Source organism: Nerophis lumbriciformis, linkage group LG11, assembly GCF_033978685.3.
Source record: "Nerophis lumbriciformis linkage group LG11, RoL_Nlum_v2.1, whole genome shotgun sequence".
NCBI lineage: Eukaryota > Metazoa > Chordata > Actinopteri > Syngnathiformes > Syngnathidae > Nerophis > Nerophis lumbriciformis.
Genome location: NC_084558.2, coordinates 42,927,870 through 42,943,118, shown reverse-complemented (window position 1 = coordinate 42,943,118; position 15,249 = coordinate 42,927,870). Strand labels below are relative to the sequence as shown.

The window sequence follows — 15,249 nt, the reverse complement described above, 5'->3', positions numbered from 1 at the left end:
TTTTAGGTTTATTGGCGCTCTGTACTTCTCCCTACGTCCGTGTACCACTCCGTACAGCAGCGTTTTAAAAAGTCATACATTTTACTTTTTGAAACCATCTCTAACCTCAATCAAACATCGTGGAAATGTTTGTTACAAGATACTGCAGTAGTAAACAATAATGATGCAGTACTCTGTATAATCCTGCACGGAACAATCCGCTTTAGTTTAAAAAAAAGAAAAAAAAGAAATTGTGATATTAATCGAGATCGGATGATATGAAAAAATTAATCGCGTCACTCTGATTACTTATTACTTCCTGCTTTGCTCGGTTACCAGAGAGTGCCTTTGTTCATGCAACTAACCTTGCTTCGCAACTTCCACTTTTTTTCCGACAAAGAAGAAAAAAAAATATTGCGCATTTTTTATTGATGTCGATTACGTGTATATGACGTTATGAATTGATATTGTTTTATTGCCCAGCCCTACTAGTGAGAAGATCGGATGTTTTGGTAAGATGTTACGGGGTTCACTATGGCATACGCTACGTCAGTTAGTTGCGGGGAAGCACATAACTTAAATTTTGCTGGCTACTTGAAGCTTTACCTTTCGCAAATTAAGTTGGGGTACTCATCAGTCGACGTACCACTATACAATACTTATAGTATTAACACTTTGTAAGGCTCAACAAAAGACACCTTCAGATGGCAAAGACTATTTCCTGACTATAGGGCAACACACCGTAGTCTTTGCATTACTCCCATTTAATATCTACTAAATAACACTTGCAAATGAGACTCAAACATGAAATAAAACATTATATCACAACTGGACAGCTCACTGTTAAAAGTTTAATAAAAAAAGAGATTTTATTATTATAAAAATGTAAATTTATTACCACATAAACACACAAAAGCACCAAAATTTGGCACCGTTGAGTACCGATAGTGATTCCCAGGCGCTGGGAGTATGCATGTGATCCCTAGATCAGTGTTTTTCAACCACTGTGCCGCTGTGTGAGATATTGTCTAGTGTGCTGTGGGAAATTATGCAACTTCACCTAATTGGTCCAAAAAAAACTCCATGTCAGTAGGTGGCAGCAGGTAGTTAATTGCTTTGTAAAAGTCGGAATGTGTCGGGTGAGACGAGGATGGTTTGTTGTGATCCCAATATGCAGACCACAGCGGGAGGCAGCGTGCAGGTACAAAGGTATATAATGCTTAAACCAAAAATGAACGAAAGGGAAAGGAAAAGGCAATGGCTATGCAAAACGTAAGTAAAACTGAACTGGCTACAAAGTAAACAGAAACAGAATGCTGGACGACAGCAAAAACTTACGGCGTCCACAAAGTACATCCGTACATGACATGACAATCATCAATGTCCACACAAAGAAGGATAGCAAGAACAGAAATAGCCTTGCTTGCTAATACAAAGCAGGTGCGTGGAATAGTGCTCAAAGGAAGACATGAAAGTGCTACAGGAAAACACTAACAAAACAGGAAGGGCCACCAAAATAACAGCGCAAGACAAGAACTAAAGCCCTACACACAGGAAAACACCAACAAACTCAAAATAAGGCACGACGACCTGGTGGAGTTTCATTTCTTAACGTTTTCTGCTGGTGGTGTGCCTCCGGATTTTATAATGAAAAAAATGTGCCTTGCCTCAAAAAAGGTTGAAAAACACTGCCTTAGATCACATGCGTTTATGTTTTGTGCCTCCATTTAAATGTGTAGAAGTGGCGGGACAAGTCCTATACTGATGTTTATTTTTTAGCTCCCTTCTTTTTATCTTTGGCTTTCCACACACACCGCTAAGAAAATAATCCTCAGCCCGGTGACTGTCCCGCAGCAGTCAAAGTTCCCTGTGCGAAATTGGGTGAAAGAGCACGTTAATGACGCCCTGGCGCGTTCCCAAATCAGCTGTCTGAGATTATTCTTGGCGGGCGTGATGGGAAAATAGTTGCGGCGCGTCTTTTACGGCGAGATGCTTCTTCTTTTGTCGTTTCATGAACGAATGAATGTCGAGGTGGGAGCGGCGGTGCAAGGCCCGAAAGAGGAAGACGAATGAAATTCCGAGCATAGCGCTGTCATGTGAACCTGCACTACAATGCACGCCGCTGACTTTCAAGTCTTGAAAGTGGAAATCCCGCACAGCCGGCATGAGAGCAAAAAGAAATGTACTGGCGTTTAAATGGAGCACGGGGAGCGTCTTCATGCTTAAGGCGTTAGCATAAATCAAATGCTGTTGTCAGCTGCCGCGGGGAACTGGCGGAAATCCTCATAAATAAACACAATAGACACCGCGGGAAGAGCTTGTTGGAGGTTTTCAATGCACAAAATCCAAATCCGCATTGTCTCTGCAGCAAAGTAGAAGCCAATACATGCTTAGCGGTTTTAGCTTTAGCCAGCTAGCACCAATGTTTGCAACGCTCCTTTCATTGACGGAAGAAGCAAACCAATATGTTCCTTATTGTGGTTGTAGTTTGCACTGGTGTCCCGAACTGCATCATAACTCAGTTTCTATCGTCTTGTTTATCAATCAATCATCAATCAAAGTTTATTTATATAGCCCTAAATCACCAGTGTCTCAAAGGGCTGCACAAGCCACAACGACATCCTCGGCTCAATCCCACATCACGGCAAGGAAAAACTCAACCCAATGGGCTACAATGAGAAACCTTGGAGGGGACCGCAGATGTGGGGACCCACCCCCTGGGCAACCGGTGCAATGGACGTCGAGTGGAGCTAGTTAATAGTGTGAGAGTCCAGTCCATAGGGGATCTAACATAATAGTGTGAGAGTCCAGTCCATAGTGGATCTAACATAATAGTGTGAGAGTCCAGTCCATTGTGGATCTAACATAATAGTGTGAGAGTCCAGTCCATAGTGGATCTAACATAATAGTGAGAGAGTCCAGTCCATAGGGGATCTAACATAATAGTGTGAGAGTCCAGTCCATTGTGGATCTAACATAATAGTGTGAGAGTCCAGTCCATAGGGGATCTAACATAATAGTGTGAGAGTCCAGTCCACAGTGGATCTAACATAATAGTGTGAGAGTCCAGTCCATAGTGGATCTAACATAATAGTGTGAGAGTCCAGTCCATAGTGGATCTAACATAATAGTGTGAGAGTCCAGTCCATAGTGGATCCAACATAATAGTGTGAAAGTCCAGTCCATAGTGGATCTACCATAATAGTGTGAGAGTCCAGTCCATAGTGGATCTAACATAATAGTGAGAGTCCAGTCCATAGTGGATCCAACATAATAGTGTGAGAGTCCAGTCCATAGTGGATCTACCATAATAGTGTGAGAGTCCAGTCCATAGTGGATCTAACATAATAGTGAGAGTCCAGTCCACAGTGGATCTACCATAATAGTGTGAGAGGCCAGTCCATAGTGGATCTAACATAATAGTGTGAGAGTCCAGTCCATAGTGGATTTAACATAATAGTGTGAGAGTCCAGTCCATAGTGGATCTAACATAATAGTGTGAGAATCCAGTCCATAGTGGATCTAACATAATAGTGTGAGAGTCCAGTCCATAGTGGATCTAGCATAATAGTGTGAGAGTCCAGTCCATAGTGGATCTAACATAATCGTGTGAGAGTCCAGTCCATAGTGGATCTAACATAATAGTGTGAGAGTCCAGTCCATAGTGGATCTAACATAATAGTGTGAGAGTCCAGTCCATAGTGGATCTAACATAATAGTGTGAGAGTCCAGTCCATAGTGGATCTAACATAATAGTGTGAGAGTCCAGTCCATAGTGGGGCCAGCAGGTGATCATCTTGAGTGGAGACAAGTCAGCAGCGCAGAGACGTCCCCAACTGATGCACAGATGAGTGGTCGACCTCGGATCCCGACTTTGAACAGCTAGCATCTCATCTGTGGTCACCTAGACAGAGCAGAAAAGAGATGGCAGATCAACTGGTCTAAAAGGGGGGTCTATTTAAAAGCTAGAATATACAAATGAGTTTTGAGATGGGACTTAAATGCTTCTACTGAGGTGGCATCTCTAACTGTTACCGGGAGGGCATTCCGGAGAACTGGAGCCCGAATAGAAAACAACACACAACAAACAATTACAGACAATCATTGAGACAATTTTGCTCAGATATCTCTCAGCTCACACAACTCTCTCAGAATGTACAATATTTACAACAAAATAACATATAATGCAGTAAAATAAATAATAATATTATTAAATTAAATTAAATTCCAACCAAGGACATACTACATACAGTGGCATTCAGTTTAAAGATAAACAAAAAGAGACATTTTGAAGAGACCAATGGTTGATAAAGACCTCAGAGAGACAGGCAGATGATTTCAGTCAAAGGGGGCTGTAATAGAAAAGGACCTCCGGGCCAGCTCTTTACGCACAGTAGGGACAGTAAATGTAGGATATTGAGAGTATCTTAGAGGGTAGGATGATGTAAATGGCACAAGAAAACATTGCACGTATGCTGGTAGATATAAAATAAATACACTTGAAAATAAATAAAAACCAGTGGTCCAGCCGTCGCTTGTCAGGATGGAGCCAGTTGAGCTGGGTGTGTAAATGACAGTGATGAGTTCTGTATGGACAACTTAAAATCAATCTACCCAGGGTGTTAAACAAAACATTAAGAGGTTTAAGGTGTATATCATAGGTATTAAAATAAACAATGTCCACATATTCAATAATTGGTCAAATAAATTGAGAGATTATTTTCCTTCTGACTTGAAATGTAAAACAGTTTGATGGTCTGTATAGTGGCATTAGGCAGGAGTATGTTCTCTTAATGATATAGTCAATATGTAATTTAAAGTTAAGTTCACAGTCAAGCCAGACTCCTAGGTACTTCACGGCGGTCTCCTTGGTCATTGGAGTACCATTGTCAAAGTAAATGTTCAAATCCGCAGATTGTAGCCAGTTGCGAGTTCCAAAAAGGACACAGAGGGATTTTCTTCATATTAAGTTTTAACAAATTCATTCTAAGCCAGTTCTGAATTGAATTGAAATCTACCTGAAGCTGATTCATATTACCCCTGACATATAGACAACAGTATCCTCAGCATATAAATGTACTTGACATTTAGTACACACTCGAGGAAGGTCTTTAATAAATATAGATAATAAAAGGGGTCCTAACGTATATCCCTGCGGAACTCCTTTTTCCATGATACTGAGACTGGACACTGCATTTTTAAAAGCAATAAATTGGCATCTATTATGTAGATAGGCATTGAACCAGAGGAGAGCATTTCTACTAAGGCCTACCGATTTAAGTTTGTCAAGGAGAATGTAGTGGTCAACTAGATCAAAAGCCTTTGAGAGGTCTAAGAATATAGCACCTGTGCACTTATTTTGTTCAAAAGAGTTGGTTCATGTCAACTGTTTTCCCTAAAATACACCTTTAGGTGACATAAAAGTGTGTTCTATCCAATTAATGGAACAAACTAATCAACAGATTACTAGAGATGTCCGATAATGGCTTTTTTGCCGATATTCCGATATTGTCCAACTCTTAGTTACAGATTCCGATATCAACCGATACCGATATATACAGTCGTGGAATTAACACATTATTATGCCTAATTTTGTTGTGATGCCCCGCTGGATGCATTTAACAATGTAACAAGGTTTTCCAAAATAAATCAACTCAAGTTATGGAAAAAAAATGCCAACATGGCACTGCCATATTTATTATTGAAGTCACAAAGTGCATTATTTTTTTTAACATGCCTCAAAACAGCAGCTTGGAATTTGGGACATGCTCTCCCTGAGAGAGCATGAGGAGGTTGAGTTGGGCGTGGTTGGGGGGGTTGAGGTGGGGGGGTAGGGGGTAGCAGGGGGTATAGATTGGAGCATCCCGGAAGAGTTTGTGCTGCAAGGGGTTCTGGGTATTTGTTCTGTTGTGTTACGGTGCGGATGTTCTCCCGAAATGTGTTTATCATTCTTGTTTGGTGTGGGTTCACAGTGTGGCGCATATTTGTAACAGTGTTAAAGTTGTTTATACTCAGTGTGACCTGTATGCCTTGCATTCACTAGTGTGTGTGAAGAGCCAGAGATATTATGTGATTGGGCCGGCACGCAATTGCAGTGCCTTTAAGGCACGCCCCCAATATTGTTGTATGGGTGGAAATCAGGAGAAATTCGGGAGAATGGTTGCCCCAGGAGATTTTCGGGAGGGGCACTGAAATTCGGGAGTCTCCCGGGAAAATCGGGAGGGTTGGCAAGTATAACTGGGAGATGCAACTGCTCTGTACTTCTCCCTATGTCCGTGTACCACTCCATACAGCAGCGTTTTAAAAAGTCATAAATTTTACTTTTTGAAACCGATACTGATAATTTCCGGTATTACATTTTAAAGCATTTATCGGCCGATAATATCGGCAGTCCGATATTATCGGACATCTCTACAGATTACTCGATTGATTAAATGATTGCAATAAACTAAAATAGAGGAAAAGACCAACGTTGTGTGCTTATTGGAGGACATTTAGATGTTAACTGTCTTTGTAGGACTGCCTGTATGGGAGCCTGATATAGGAGAGATTAGATGCAAGCCAATGTAATCAGATACTTGTTATTTTGTGATATTGGACTGATATCAAAGTATTGGAAGCGCCATCAGCAGTGTCAGTATGTCACGTTTAAATTGCTGCTGCCCGAGGGCACATGTGAGAGGGAATTCTAACAACGCTAATTGCAGGTGTGATGTCTGCGCGGAATGTGCGAGTTCAGCGTGTGAGCGGGGTCACGGGAAGGAAGAAGAATAGTTGAATGGTGGTGACGCCAACGAAGAAGACAAGTCAACTGGGGCGGAACCCTCCTAGCTAACAAAGGTGATGAATGGGAGTTAGATCAGAGGTCTTCAACAGGGGGTCCGTGACCCCTAGGGGGTCCACAGAGATACTGCAGGGGGGTTGTGAGATTTCTAGTTTCTTTTTTTCTTTTTTACATATATTTTTATAGTAATTTAAGTCTCTTTAAATACACATTACCATTGATTCACCACACTGTAGTGTACATTTGGATGTGTCCGCGGCATGGCCCCCCTAATCACTGTATCTTTTTAGGTTTCAAAGATGAACTTGAATAAATGTTAATATTATATTCATGTTAGCATTTACGGTAGTTAGCAATTAGCGGTGCCAGCTCCTAGCTAGGGATTATTGCATTTGTTAACATCTAGCGAATAGTTGCAATATACTGCATTATTTAAAGGGGAACATTATCACAATTTCAGAAGGGTTAAAACCATTAAAAATCAGTTCCCAGTGGCTTATTTTATTTTTCGAAGTTTTTTTCAAAATTTTACCCATCACGCAATATCCCTAAAAAATACTTCAAAGTGCCTGATTTTAACCATCGTTATATACACCCGTCCATTTTCCTGTGACGTCACACAGTGATGCCGATACAAACAAACATGGCGGATAGAACAGCAAGTTTATAGCGACATTAGCTCGGATTCAGACTCGGATTTCAGCGGCTTAAGCGATTTAACAGATTACGCATGTATTGAAACGGATGGTTGTAGTGTGGAGGCAGGTAGCGAAAACTAAATTGAAGAAGTAACTGAAGCTATTGAGCCATATCGGTTTGAACCGTATGCAAGCGAAACCGACGAAAACGACACGACAGCCAGCGACACGGGAGAAAGCGAGGACGAATTTGGAGATCGCCTTCTAACCAACGATTGGTATGTTTGTTTGGCATTAAAGGAAACTAACAACTATGAACTATGTTTACAGCATATGAAATACATTTGGCAACAACATGCACTTTGAGAGTGCAGACAGCCCAGTTTTCATCAATTAATATATTCTGTAGACATACCCTCATCCGCTCTCTTTTCCTGGGGGTCTGGCGGAAGATTTCTTTGACTTTATCGTTGGAAATGCAACTGCTTTGAGTGTCGCAGGATATCCACACATTCTTGCCATTTCTGTCGTAGCATAGCTTTCGTCGGTAAAGTGGGCGGAACAAACGTCCAATTTCTTGCCACTTTCGCATCTTTGGTGGTGCAACTTGAATCCGTCCCTGTTCGTGTTGTTACACCCTCCGACAACACACCGACGAGGCATGATGTCTCCAAGGTACGGAAAACAGTCGAAAAAACGGAAAATAACAGAGCTGATTTGACTCGGTGTTTGTAATGTGTTTGAGAAAATGGCGGATTGCTTCCCGATGTGACGTCACAACGTGACGTCATCGCTCCGAGAGCGAATAATAGAAAGGCGTTTAATTCGCCAGAATTCACCCATTTAGAGTTCGGAAATCGGTTAAAAAAATATATGGTCTTTTTTCTGCAACATCAAGGTATATATTGACGCTTACATAGGTCTAGTGATAATATTCCCCTTTAATATTGCACAATATCAAGGTACTTTTAGAACTAGTTTAATTAAAACACAATTCATACAGAATAAATAAGTAGAGCAGGGGTGACCAAGTTATATATTTTCTTATTTTGTTATAAAAAAAACAACCTATAAACAAGCATTATATATATTTAAAAACTCAACTTTGCATCATGTTTATATTGTGGATTACAACATGCATTATTATTAGTTACCGGTATTAGTATCAAATGTTCAACTGTTTCTCATTACATGATGTATTTTTGCTTATATTTTTACTTTTTGGGCCCATGTATTGTGCCTTTGGGCCACACTTTAAACACCCCTGTAGTGGGGGTCACCTCTCTATCAATTTGGTGGTCCTAGGCCTGGAAACTGTTAAAGACCCCTGAGTTAGATTGTTTTGCTTGTGCATCAGCACACAAAAACACAGTGACGCTACAACAATGCGCTCATGTCAGCTCAGAAAACCAAGCAGGTGGAAGAATCCTGTTTTTTAATCACAAAGACCTCGAGGTCGAGGTCACGTCGGTCCGCCCTCCAAGTCGCCCCTCTTACTTTTCAATTGCTGTTCCAGCAGCATCTGTCATGGGGAAGTGATAAGATTGTATTAGTTGAGTTAACACATCCACCAAGAGTCTATTCCTTACTTTCAAACATTTTAGCACCTCATCACAAAGTGCTTTAACAACGCCGCTACTTTCCCCTCTGAAATAACTCCACAATTTCACACCGGCTCCACAAGCCGACACAGGAGGCTGCGCTGGCCGTACTTTATTGTGCGGCTGTGAGATCTTATTTCCACCGGAGGTGGGGGATTTGGATTTAATGCATCACCCTGCAGAGGCCTCGTAAATCACACTGAGCATTCAGTGTGTGTGTTTATGTTGACCGTACATCACTCTTGATGTTTGATGCCTTTTCTCGTGACACTCTTTACAATAGGACATGTTAAAACAACCATACACGCCCACTTTTACATAGATAACCACTAATAAACGTCACCATCGTTTGTTAGTAATCAAATCAAATCAACTTCATTTATAAAGCACATTTTAAATTTACCACAAGGGTAGCCAAAGTGCTGTTTGTAGTAAACAAATGACCGTATTTTTCGGGGTATAAGTCGCACCGGAGTATAAGTCGCACCTGCTGAAAATGCATAATAAAGAAGGAAAAAAACATATAAATTGCACTGGAGCCCGGCCAAACTATGAAAAAAACTGCGACTTATAGTCCGAAAAATACGGTAAGTAAAACAATGATGGGCGGAATTTTATTAAACGTTCAGGAAATATCAGAAATAGGATAAAGAACAACTGATTCAATTACGGGGGTGATCTGCGTCACCGTCACCATTTTCTGTTCTCATTGACTACACCGTCGGACTACGATGTCAGACTCGCGCAAAGCTCTTTGGGTAAATTCCTATCATATATGGAGATATCCGCTGATGTCACACTTGGGAAAACGTCACAAATGGGGAAAATTCCAAACAGCTCGTTTGGATGAAGTATGAAGGAAGGCAAGGTTGTTTCATTAATATCTCCGCCATGCCTCCATGGTTTGATTTAAAATGTATGAGATAGGCTCCAGCGACCCCGAAGGGAATAAGCGGTAGAAAATGGATGGATGGATGGATGGATGGATGCAGATTCCAAATACACAAAAACAGGTATCAATATAGTGCATCCGGAAAGTGTTCAGCGCTTTACTTTTTTCACATTTTATTACGTTCCTGCCGTATATAGAATACATTCATGTTTGTCCTCTAAATTCCACACACAATACTCCATAATGACAATATGAAAAGTTTTTTGTTGTTGTTGTAATTTTGTAAATTTATTATAACTTATAACTATGTGTTAATGCCTTTTGCTCAATACTTTGTTGACGCATCTTTGGCAGCAATTACAGCCTCAAGTCTTTTTGAATACAATGCCACAAGCTTGGCACACCTATCTTTGGGCAGTTTCGCCCATTCCACTTTGCAGCACCTCTCAAGCTCCATCAGGTTGGATGGGAAGTGTTGGTTTTCGTCCAGGATGTCTCTGTACGTTGCTGCATTCATCTTTGTCTAGTCAGGGAGGTGACCAAGAACCCAAACACTACTAATATAGTAGAGAATGCACTCGATTGCATCACAGAAAGTTTCTCAAACATATCAAATGTTCAAACAAACATTTTACAAAGTGATCACTGCAGACACAAGTATGGTTCGATTGTATTCCACAAGACCTTTATGAACTACTTATTTCTGGACTCTATGAAAGCTCTCTCTCATCTCTCTGTTTGAACGACTGGAACACCCAAGAACAGAACAACAATACAGCATTTTTTGCTGAAACTCTACACTCACTCTATCTTGTTTTAATGCTATGCTCAAGCTGCTTGACCAGCGTGTGAATTAAGCCGCGAAGAAGAAAGACGGCTGTGACGTCTGATACAACCCTCCTATTGAGCAAAGGCTGTGAATACCTTGTTGTTGTTTTTTTTAATACATTTGCAAAAAAAACAACCTTTTCACATTGTCTTTGTCTGTAGAATGTATTCCATTTTGAAATAAGGCTGTAACATTACAGAATGTGGAAAAAGTGAAGGGCTGTGAATACTTTTTGGATACAATGTAGGTCAGAAAAATTGGAGCCTATCTCAGCTGTAATCTGTAATATTGCTACCTGAATAAATGCTTCTGATATTCTGTACATCACATGTTGTAATGGTCTTCATATTGCTTTAACCTTCTCTATTAATTAATAAATGTAATATTTTGCCTGCTAATCATTCTATAATTGAGGACTCGACCAGAACATGTTATAAAAAAAATGTACACAATATTTTAGCCAGCCAAAATATCCCTCCCCCCATATTCCTAAACAGATGCACTAGCATTTTTCAGGTGCAAATATCCCCGATTAACCTGACAAAACATCGCTGACAAAGCATGATCGTAATGTAAGATATTTTCATTTTGTTAATGTAGTTAAACCGGATGTATAGCGTAGAGCAGGAAAAGTGTGTGATTGGTTTGAGAAAGTGTCTTGACATATTTTAATGTCGGATCGACTGTTTGCAATTAAAAAAAAAGGACCCTTTCGAGTTCCTGCCAACCGGCTTTCATTTCAGTTGAGCGTTTATACCTACTCAGTGGCCTAGTGGTTAGAGTGTCTACCCTGAGATTGGTAGGTTGTGAGTTCAAACCCCGGCCGAGTCATACCAAAGACTATAAAAATGGGACCCATACCTCCCTGCTTGGCACTCAGCATCAAGGGTTGGAATTGGGGGTTAAATCACCAAAAATGATTCCCGGACGCGGCACCGCTGCTGCCCACTGCTCTCCTCACCTCCCAGGGGGTGAACAAGGGGATGGGTCAAATGCAGAGGACAAATTTCACCACACCTAGTGTGTGTGTGACAATCATTGGTACTTTAACTTTAACTTAACTTACTTACTAAATCAGTCAGAGTAACAATCTAAATGTGATGTTATTACTGCACCTTAACCGTAATCTGAACACGGAAGTAAAGCACCACCCACCTCTGAACAACACACGCAGCAGGCCTTTGCTGCACTGATGTTGTCCCGTCTCGCGGCGAAATATAGTCCTTTCTTGTCGGGAGAACAACTCGCCATGGCTTAAAACCTGATATTTCCATAAATTAGACTTTTCTTTGTCTATTTCTGCTCGCTTGTGGCTCATCAGTAGCAAGTGAACTGCAGCCATCTTCCCCCGCTACGGCAACGGCCCGAGGGTCAAAAAGGGCACGTGTGTGTTAATTGCCCGTTTAAAAAAAAAAAAGAATAGTTAACGCATTATCGCGTTAACTTTGACAGCTCTAATTGTTTATGATGTCTGATGCTGGTCGGATTATTATGTTTTCAATGGAAATTAGCCTCTGGCTTCAAAACAAATAAACAAAGAAAGAGCAGTAGGGTTAGGCATTTAATTAAAAAAATAATTGAAACCTTCGTTTATAGCAGGGGTGCCCATTACGTCGATCGTGAGCTACCGGTTGATCGCGGAGGGTGTATCAGTCGACCACCAGCTTGGCCTTGAAAAATAGACCTAAAAATTAGCGATCATAAATCTTCACTATGACGTCACTTCCGTCACTTGATTGACATTCAAGGCACCCGAGGATCCTGTGAAATGAGGCTGGCTGCTGCCAGCTCTGTGTGAAAGAAAAAAAGACCGTCAGGAAGGCGAGAAACTGTTTTTATTTCAACCGTACCTCCCGTCAAAAGCCTAAAGACTGACTGCACAGTTCCTGTCTTCACAATAAAAGTGCTACTCCATCCTGCCTGCGCTAACAAAATAAGAGTCTCCGAAAGCTAGCGCAAACGAGCCAGCAAGCTGCGGAGTTTGCCGTCAATGTGTATAAAAAGGAGTATGGAAGCTGGACAAATAAGATGCCAAAAACCAAACACTTTTATGTGGTATTGGACAGAAAGGAGGACTTTTTTTCTCCTCCATTTGAAAATGCAGACATTATCAGCAATACTGTCTGATTCCAATCAATGTAAGTCATCAGAATCAGGTAATACACCAACTTATATTCTTGTCTTCATGAAAGAAAGGAAAACATGACTGTATTTTCATTCAAACACCTTTAACATGTGAACAAAAACGGCAAAATAAATAAATATATGTGTGCGTGTGCGTGTGCGTGTGTGTGTGTGTGTGTGTGTGTATACATGAGGTAGATCACCCCGACTTGGTGATTTAAAAAGTGGCTTGCCTGCTGAAAAAGTGTGGCCTCCCCTGGTTTAGAGCATTTAACTGACTGAATACTGCTGTCTCGATTATTTAGATTCTTCCCACCCTTGTAATTCTCTCTCTTTTATTTGTTAAAGGAAAGTGAGCCAGGTGTTGCAAAGCATGAAGGCTGGCAGAAACCCAGCAGAAGAGGCAGCAGCCAAGTAAAACTGTCCCATCCAGTCCGCTACACAGAAGTGTCGTGGAAGAAAACTGAAGCACCAAGCCGACGGTACAATGTGAGCAGCTTGTACCCAAAAGGAATTATGTGTCGGTTGTTTGGACACACTTTACCAACCAAAAAAGTATTGGAGAGTGCAATAATCATGCATTAACTGAAATCAAATTAAAAGGTTCAATTAATCGGTATTTAAATTTATGACACTCAGCCCTCTAAAATGTGGTCAGATTTGTGGGGTGATCCCGATCACTGTCTGGATTCAGGATTGTTTTATAAGGATTGTTTACTACTGGGTGATAGAGCCTCTCCAAGTGCTTTTCTACAAATCTCAAAACCAGTGAAGTTGGCACGTTGTGTAATTCGCAAATAAAAACAGAATACAATGATTTGCAAATCCTTTTCAACTTATATTCAATTGAATAGACTGCAAAGACAAGATATTTAATGTTTGAACTGAGAAACTTAATGTTTTTTTTTGCAAGTAATCATTAACTTAGAATTTAATGGCAGCAACACATTGCAAAAAAGTTGTCACAGGGGCATTTTTACCACTGTGTTACATGGCCTTTCCTTTTAACAACACTCAGTAAACGTTTGGAAACTGAGGAGACCAATTTTTGAAGCTTTTCAGGTGGAATTATTTCCCATTCTTGCTTGATGTACAGCTTAAGTTGTTCAACAGTCCGAGGTCTCCGTTGTGGTATTTTAGGCTTCATATTGCGTCACACATTTTCAATGGGAGACAGGTCTGGTCTACAGGCAGGCCAGTCTAGTACCTGCACTCTTTTACTATGAAGCCACGCTATTGTAACACGTGGCTTGGCATTGTCTTTCTGAAATAAGCAGGGGCGTCCATGTTGCTTGAATAGCAACATATGTTGCTCTAAAACCTGTATGTACCTTTCAGCATTAATGGTGCCTTCACAGATGTGTAATTTACCTATGCCTTGGGCACTAATACACCCCCATACCATCACAGATGCTGGCTTTTGAACTTTGCGCCTATAACAGGTTATAACTGTTTATAACAGGTATAAATGGTTATGTTCCTCTTTAGTCCGAAGGACACGACGTCCACAGTTTACAAAAACAATTTGAAATGTGGACTCGTCAAACCACTGAACACTTTTACACTTTGCATCAGTCCATCTTAGATGAGCTCGGGCCCAGTGAAGCCGGCGGCGTTTCTGGGTGTTGTTGATAAATGGCTTTCGCTTTGCATTGTAGAGTTTTGCATAGTAGAATCTCCAGATTCTCTGAACCTTTTGATGATATTACGGACCGTAGATGGTGAAATCCCTAAATTCCTTGCAATAGCTCGTTGAGAAATGTTGTTCTTAAACTGATCGACAATTTGCTCATGTATTTGTTCACAAAGTGGTGACTCTCGCACCATCCTTGTTTGTGAATGACTGAGCATTTCATGGAAGCTGCTTTTATACCCAATCATGGCATCCACCTGTTCTTAATTAGCCTGTTCACCTATGGGATTTTCCAAATAAGTGTTTGATGAGAATTCCTCAACTTTATCAGTCTTTTTTGCCACTTGTGCCAGCTTTTTTGAAACATGTTGCATGCATCAAATTCCAAATGAGCTAATATTTGCAAAAAATAAAGTTTTCCGGTTCGAACGTTAAGTATCTTGTCTTTGCAGTCTATTCAATTGAATATAGGTTGAAAAGAATTTGCAAATCATTGTATTTTGTTTTTATTTACCATTTACACAACGTGTCAACTTCACTGGTTTTGGGTTTTTTAGTTCATTATGTATCAATGCTTGTTTTCAAAGGCATTAAAAAACGAGGGTTTTCGTTTTGTTTTAGTTCTGTCATTTCCATTTGGGGTCCAGTAGGAATGACATCATGTCGGATTCGACACACCCAAGCCTCCTGTCACTCCAACATGGAGAGTATAGGGTGGACTTCTTTCGATAAGCATCTCCAGGAGAGGCCCCGACAGTACAGCTAACCA

General features: G+C 40.7%; 1 long non-coding RNA gene across 1 annotated transcript in view; it reads left to right on the top strand.

The window, feature by feature from the left end:
* LOC140679151 (uncharacterized) overlaps positions 1 to 15,249 on the top strand; it is a 32,471-nt gene that overhangs the window by 5,086 nt on the left and 12,136 nt on the right. The window contains exon 2 of the long non-coding RNA XR_012050722.1: positions 13,196 to 13,329. This is a non-coding gene — a long non-coding RNA (uncharacterized lncRNA). The remainder of the gene's footprint in view (positions 1 to 13,195; positions 13,330 to 15,249) is intronic.